Below are 8,462 nucleotides of genomic sequence, written 5' to 3' on the forward strand. Positions count from 1 at the left end.
TTTTGAGAGAGAAATGAGGGTGTAGGTATGAGAAAATGGAGTGAAGAAATGGTGTTCATTTATAAAAACGTTTTTAGTTTATAAAGAAAGAAAAGGATTCCTAATTTTGTTTTCTTACTAATAATTCATACTACTTGACAAATTCTAGTTACCTCATATCTAGGGCAGTAATAATGTTGATTAGGATGTTGATTTGATGTGTATATACCAATAGTAAATACGTATAGAAGCTGGGTATGATACGGGTACATATACCCTATATATACGTATAGAAATCTTGAGGAAACGGAACGTGAATTCAAATATAGCTATCTTTTGTGAATATACTTATATTGTTTTATGTATTTAAGTCCTTAAAAAGTGATTAAATACATTATATATACGATACATGTATAAGCATTATAGATTATACGTATATATATCAAAGAATGTTACGTATAGTTATCGTTTTGAAAACTTAAGTTAGTAGTTTCAAAATATACTTATAACTCATTGTCATTAGTACACAATGAGATGTTAAACCATCCTTAGATCATGTTAAATATATATAAATACATATATATACACAAACGTATAATTATCGTATGTTATATAGTTCGTGATATCATCGGTCATATTGGACGGTCAAACATTGTGTAAAACTCTTTTCAAAAACACAAGTCTCAACAATTTGGATTGCTTATCATGTTGGTATGGTTTAATTTATGTAAATATTAATCTCATAAGTATAATTTGGTCAGAAAATTCCGGGTCATTACATTTAGTGAGGGTGTCATGGTGGTTGATGGTTTGAAGCAGAATAGAAGCCTTGTAGCAACAATTAATTTGATGATATTTGGGTTTGGTTGTGAAAGATGGTGGTTTTTGGACAAAAGAGATATATAAAGTGAGTGAGATGGTGGTCTACAATGAACCAAGAGATAGGAAACTTACAAGATGATTCGATGGTTGGTTTATCTTGACTTCGACTTGGTAACAAAAACAGATGGATACCATAGTAGCCTTATAGTAATATTTGTTACAAGTGTTGGTTATGGGGCTTCGTTTGAAACCAAAACAGTAGCAGTCGACCCAAAAGCTACAAGTGGGTTTTGTTTATCATCGAACATGACGAGGTTTGCTTCAGTTCACTACGGTTACGATAATAGAAACAATCAACATAATAGTGTCGTAGCAGCAAGTAAGTAACGAAGGTGATGAATTGTGGTGATGGAAGATGATGATTTGATGTGAGTTGTGAGGTGTTCTTGGACAGAATAATATATAACGATGATGATGGTGGTGATCAATTATAAGTTGTAGTGGTAATCGATGGTAGTAGCTTGCGAACATCGAGTGGTGTGGAAATGAAGTATTGGCCGGTGGTTCTTGGGTACTGAAGAGAGAAATATAAAGAGATGCAGTGAAAGTTTGGAGGTGAAATAGGTGGGGTATTAGTGATGTTTTCGGATGACTTCCATACACCGAAATTGATTGAGGTTTATTAGTAATAAAGGTGTATCAATCAAATAATAAAGAACAAAATTAAGTAATAAAAGAAATAAAAGTTGAAGTTGATTTCTAACGGAATATGTCAAGGATTGATTGTCTTATAGTAATGTAATATTCGATTCGTTTATCTTTAACGGACAAGAAGATATTATGATAAGTATGTAAAAGACCCCTTACTCTTATCTTTTTCATTTTTAGTTAAAAACTAATAATTAATAAATATATTAATTATAATAATATCGATAATGTTATTAATACTAAAAATACTAATACTCATAATCATAATATCAAAATAATACTTAATAATAATAAATATAATGATAAGAGTAATAAAAATAATGATAGTCATAATTTCAAATAAAAAGATAATTTTTAGTACTAATATTAATAATGATCATAATAATAACTAAAATTATAATCTTAATCATTCTTATAATAATGTTTTTATTTAACATCTTTATTTTGATAATCATAACCTTTTAATTATAATTATAACAATAATAATAATAACAGTATTAATAATACTAATATTGATATTAATATTAATAGTAATAATAAAGTAGTAATAATATTACTATAATAACTATATTTTTACTTGCAATTTAATAGATTAAATTTACATATTATTGATTATGTAATATAACTTATTATATAACAATCTATTTTGAGTATTAATTTCTTATACATTAATATATATTACATTATATATATAATAATAATTATACATAGAAATCATATATCTTTAAATATGTTCATTTTAAATTGCACCCAATTACCTTATATCTTATTTTACATATTAAATTCTAATATTTAAATTATATTTTATAATTTTGATTTATTATATATACTTACTTTTAATAATATATATACATATTTATTTACAATCAATTGTTCGTGAATTGTCGAGAATAGTCGAAGGTTAAAAGTTTTCCATGTAAACAATTCAAGATTTTGATATTCAATTAAATAGACTTTGCTTATCGTGTCGAAAGTAAATAAAGATCAAGTTTAAATTTGGTCGGAAATTTTCGGGTCGTCACAACCAGTTAGGCTGCTACTGATCCAAAGGTATGAGAACTCTTCTTTTCCCAATTGGGAACGTTTATTTACCACTCGTAGGCCTGTATATAAGGAGTGGTATGTTGAGCTTATGAGTACTATAGCGTTTGATAAAGATGTAGATAGGTTAGACGATAGGAATTTTCTTAGATTTTTACTTGGCCGTAGGTTGTACAGGATGTCCATACTGGACATGGCCAGGGCTTTACAGATTTACACTCCCGCTGAATTACTATCACCTGATAGTACAAATTTGATTTATCATGGTGAGAGGGTAGATAGAAATTTTGACGCTAACGCCATCTGGAGGCGTATGTCAAATTATAATGTTTTTACGCGGGGAGGAAGACACTCCTATTTAGATATTAATAAAGCCGAACTTTGTATAATACTTAGATTTTTAACAAAATCGATTACACAAAGAGGTAACAACAAGGATAAAATGACCCTACACGATTTATTTTACCTTAAGTGCATTCGAGACAATAGAGGCTTTGTTAATACCCCCTACTGTGTTGGTTTTTATCTGTCCAAAATGGTGGAAGGTATACAGGACGGGGAAATAATAGGAGAAGGTATTTTTGTTACTCTCATTGGAGAGTATTTAGGTGTAGATAGGGAACAAGGGGGTCCAATGATGGTGGTTAGGGAACAGGATGAGACTTTAGGTTTGCAAGTCTATCAAGGTGCAAAGGTATTGACTAGGAGACGCAATTAGGCAATGCAATATCAAGGCAACCATCCACAAGTGGAAAGGTGTTCGGATGAGGAGATGGACGAAGCAGATGTCATTAGGGATGTCATTAGGGATAGTGCTACTGACGTTTTCCGGTGTATAGATGAGGTAGAAATGACTAACGAGACTAGGCATTGTCAGTATGAGTAGTGGCACGCCGAGAATGTATACGAGCAATCCAGGCAATGCCTGCATGATAGATGGCACTATCATCAGCATCAGATCATGAGCGAGCTACATATCAGGTACCGAATAACTACGTCCCGACTCGACCTGCTTACTATCCACCACATCAGCCCGATATGCGACCACCCTTTACCTTGTACGACCCCAACCAAGCCTATCAGGATGCCTATCACCAACCATGGAACCCGAGTGATGACATGAACTGGAACCCCTATCCAGATTGATATAGTTCCGTTGGTGATTTTTATCTTTTATTATTTTTATTTACTTATGTTTAAACATTTAACATTGTGATACTTTTATGTAATGTTTAATATGTTTATTATTTTGTACTAATATTTCATTTTTATAATTTGAAAGTGGGATATCAAGTCCCATTTCAAAATACCATGCATGTTTATATTTGTATTGTATGTATTTTATCTTATGTACACAACAGGGTAAAACAGCGCATTTTCAAAGACTGGCATTAAGTTCAGCAAAAGCTACTAATTTTGACGACAAAACAAAAAAACAAGTGTGATGTAACAACAGACGGAATGAACAAATGAAGTGCACCATTTATCATTCAAAGCATACAACAATATGTTTGGAGACTTTGGTAAAATCTTAATCATTTTTTTACACTAATCACCCTCAATAATTTAAATTGCTACTGATTTCTTGCAAATGAGGGCATTGCAAGATCTTAAGTGTGGGAAGGGGTTAAATTCTTTCGGGTTTTAAAATTTTAATTTAAATACTTGGTTACCATTAAAAATACTAGTAACGCAGTAGTTGTATTAGAATCTAGTGCTCTCTGATAATAAAGAACAGCCCAAGTCTTATATACTGACTACTCAATTCTAGTAAAAAATTTCAAATAAATGAATTCAAAATCATGTTTATACATATTTATGAACGATAAAACTAGGTGTTAACACCGAAATTATTGTTACCTCGGAAAGGACATAAATTGAGAAACAACCCAAAATGCTTGAATTCATTTAAAATGGAATAGAGGAGAATAAAAAGGCAAAGAAAGGAAAATAAAAGCCAAGTGTGGGAAAAATTTACCAAGTTATTTAGAACATATATCACATATTTTTGTACAAATAATTGAAGATACTTTTATTTTAGATGATATTAATCAGTTTTACCCAGTTTATTGTAATATAAATGGAATTTAAAAGGAAGTAAAGTCTTCCGAGAAAAATACACGCGCTTCTTGATTTAGGTCAGGAAGTTTTCGTCCAGACCAGTTGTAGAGTCTACGAAAAACCTTGAAAAGTTTTCTCGAAAATCAGCTGGAAATCCACGGACCTCAGCATCAAACAGGGTCGCCAAGTGGTCATACTTATCCTAACCATGAGAGGATCTGTCTCGTACAATGGGGGGTACCGTGCAAATTAGCTTATAAGACTAATGAATCAGATCCCCAGAAAGGAAAATCTCCTTAAAGATCAAAAATCAGCTTTTAAGCCTGATATTACTCAATCCTTGGGATTGACCTTAAAGAATGAGAATTACAAACTCATGGAATTCAATGATATCTAAACTCGAGCTTGAACGAGAAAATATTTTGATCAAATTACAAACCGATTTGTTTTCTGAAAACCCTATTTTCAATGCGTTCATTACCATTGAACGTAAAATCCTAAGAATTCACCAAAATTCATTAGGTCACCTCAACTAAATTGGGTGGCAACCGTAAGAACGGTGGTTGCATAGCATGGTCGAAGACAGGACCTTGTGCCAGACCGAAAAACTATAGGGTGATCTCTACTATTGCTCCTACAAAGGATAGTAATTGCATCCGACACGATATAGACCATAATCAAAAGCATGTCACGGGACATTGCCTCAACAGTTGCTTGTTCAACGCTTTCCTTTACAAACGGACGGTAGTTTACCGAAAGGTAATATACAGAGCAAGTAAACTGGACGTGTTGCTTTTCTAATACAAGGTTAGCAAGTAGGTAACACAAAACCGCAAGTTTTGAACTAAAATTTTTAAATCTGAAACCCACAAAACCCACAAAAACATTTTGCAAACACCGGTGAAGGGTTATTCCGGAAAACTTATCTAGGATAAAAGCTAGATTGAATTTTCAAAAGATCAAAAGTTTTCATAAAGATCCAATTTTCTTAAAGGATCTAAATTTTCATAGTCATGTGGGACTGTAAACCACAATGTTACTATCATTGTTCATACCACCGTATAGAAATCACTGATGTACAAAGTGTGAAAAATAAAGAAATGATTCAAGTATGTTTTTATTCAAAGTTCTATATTGCTTGAGGACAAGCAACGCTCAAGTGTGGGAATATTTGATAATGCTAAAAATGAACATATATTTCATAGCATTATCCCTCAAGAAAGACAAGATTTTAGTTGCAACTGTTCTATTTACAAGTGATATTTGTTTAAATAATAAAAGGTGAAGACAAAAGACAGATTCGACGAATTGAAGACGCAAATGACCAAAACGCTAAAAAGTACAAAGTACAATCCAAGAGGTTCAATTTATTGATGAGAAATGTCTAGAAATTACAAGAGTACAAGCCGCGAAACGCAAAGTACAAAAAATTAAATTGTACGCAAGGACGTTCGAAAATCCGGAACCCGTTAGTGGCGTATTAATTTTTTAGGCTTTTCTTCAAAGGTTGTAAATCCTTATTAATTATATTATTAATGTTATTATTATTATTATTATTATTATTATTATTATTATTATTATTATTATTATTATTATTATTATTTCTGTATTTATTATTTTTATTGTTATTGTTATTGTTATTATTAATGAGTGTTATTTTTATTAATACAAGTATTGTAATTATTATTATTATTATTATTATTATTATTATTATTATTATTATTATTATTATTATTACTAAAATAAGTATTAGTTATCATTTATTATTATTATTATCACCATTATAATTACAAATATGATTAGTATTGTTATTGTTGTTACTAATATTATTATCACCATTTAAAATATGATTATATCATTTTTAAGTATTATTAATATTATTATGATTATGATTATTATATTTTATTATTATTATTATTATAAAATTAATAAAATTTATTAATACTTTCATTAAAATTAGTATTAGTATCATTTTATAAACATTAGTATTATTATTAACATATTTATAACTATTATTACCATTATTATACATATATTTAATTGTGGTAAATGGTGTCAACCTATGATTGGTTGACACCATGTGTTAATAGTAACTCTTATTTTATTTTTTTTATTTATTATTTTTTTTTTCAAAACATGATTTGCCCAACACCCCCCAAACCACTAACCCAATACCATCCGGATCCCCTGACCCGCTCCACCAACTCGACCCGAATACCCGCTACTGTAGCTGTTACTGTAGCTACAGTACCTTTTTTTTCTTCTCGAAACCAACCCGCAGCGAAAGCGCGGGCCAAAAAACTAGTTATAATTATTAGTAGTATTATAAATATTATTATTATTATCATTATCAATATTACCATTATTAACATTTTATTAGTAATAATATCATAATTATTATTATGAGTATTATCATTTTATTTATTATTATTTTGTAACAAATAAATATTTTGTATATAAAATATACTTATAACATATACTATATTACATTAATATTATACAAATTGTTATAAAATATTATTATCCATAATTTTATATATAATTAATTTACATATAGTATAAATATATATTTTAACATAATCATACATATAAATATACATTTTGATACACTATATAATATTTTTATGTATATATATAAAATTTATAATAAATGACATATATATATACTCTAATTAAAATATTTTAATAAGAATTGAATATATATAAATATTAAGTATAATAATAATGTTTACTATCATTTTATGTGTTAATACTAGTTGAAAAATAATTGATATAGGTTCGTGAATCCGAGGCCAACCCTACACTTGTTCAATATCGTCATATGTATTTTTACTACAAATACAGTATTGTGAGTTCATTTGATTCTCTTTTACTCTTTACATTTTTGGGACTGAGAATAAATGCGTTGTTTTTACAACTACTTTATTAAATGCTTTTGAAATATATTTTTGAACTGCGAATACATGAAATGCTTTTATAAATGTTTGACGAAATAGACACAAGTACTTAAAAACATTCTACGAATGAGTTATTATGAGTACACCGGATATCACCCCTTTTAGTCTGGTAATATAAGAATTAGGAAACCGAGCTCCTAATTGACGCGAATCCTAAAGATAGATCTATGGGCACTAACCAGCCCCAGTCAAAGAATTTGAACTGCTTTAGTACTTCGAAATAGGTATACAACCGCCAGCTTTAAAAGATATGATCTGTTTGTGAGGTGTACACAACCATCATATTTAAAAGAGTGGCCTGATTGTATGCTTTTTGCATGACCGTGCGGAATGCCGGTATGAGGGGGATATTCTAGATGCATTTTGTTAAGGTCGATTACCAGGTTTTTATAGTTCGTATGAATGACTTTTATCTCTATGCCGTGCGAAATGCCTGATATGAGATTATGTTTATGAAAGATATTAAAAATCGCGAGGCAACCTACGGGGGAGAAAAGGATACGAACCTACTCTGCTAAGCATTACGAAATATGGTTTTGTACACGAGATAGGTGTACTGTATTTAAATCTTGTGGTCTATTAAAATGATGAATTTTATTGTTTACGATAAACCTATGAACTCACCAACTTTTTGGTTGACACTTTAAAGCATGTTTATTCCCAGGTATTAAAGAAATCTTCAGCTGTGCATTTGCTCATTTTAGAGATACTACTTGGAGTCATTCATGACATATTTCAAAAGACGTTGCATTCGAGTCGTTGAGTTCATCAAGATTATTATTAAGTCAATTATAGTTGGATATATTATGAAATGGTATGTATGCCTGTCAACTTTTGATGTGATGAAAGTTTGTCTTTTAAAAACGAATGCAATGTTTGTAAAATGTATCATAT

This window comes from Rutidosis leptorrhynchoides, chromosome 3 (assembly GCF_046630445.1).
Source record: "Rutidosis leptorrhynchoides isolate AG116_Rl617_1_P2 chromosome 3, CSIRO_AGI_Rlap_v1, whole genome shotgun sequence".
Classification (NCBI taxonomy): domain Eukaryota; kingdom Viridiplantae; phylum Streptophyta; class Magnoliopsida; order Asterales; family Asteraceae; genus Rutidosis; species Rutidosis leptorrhynchoides.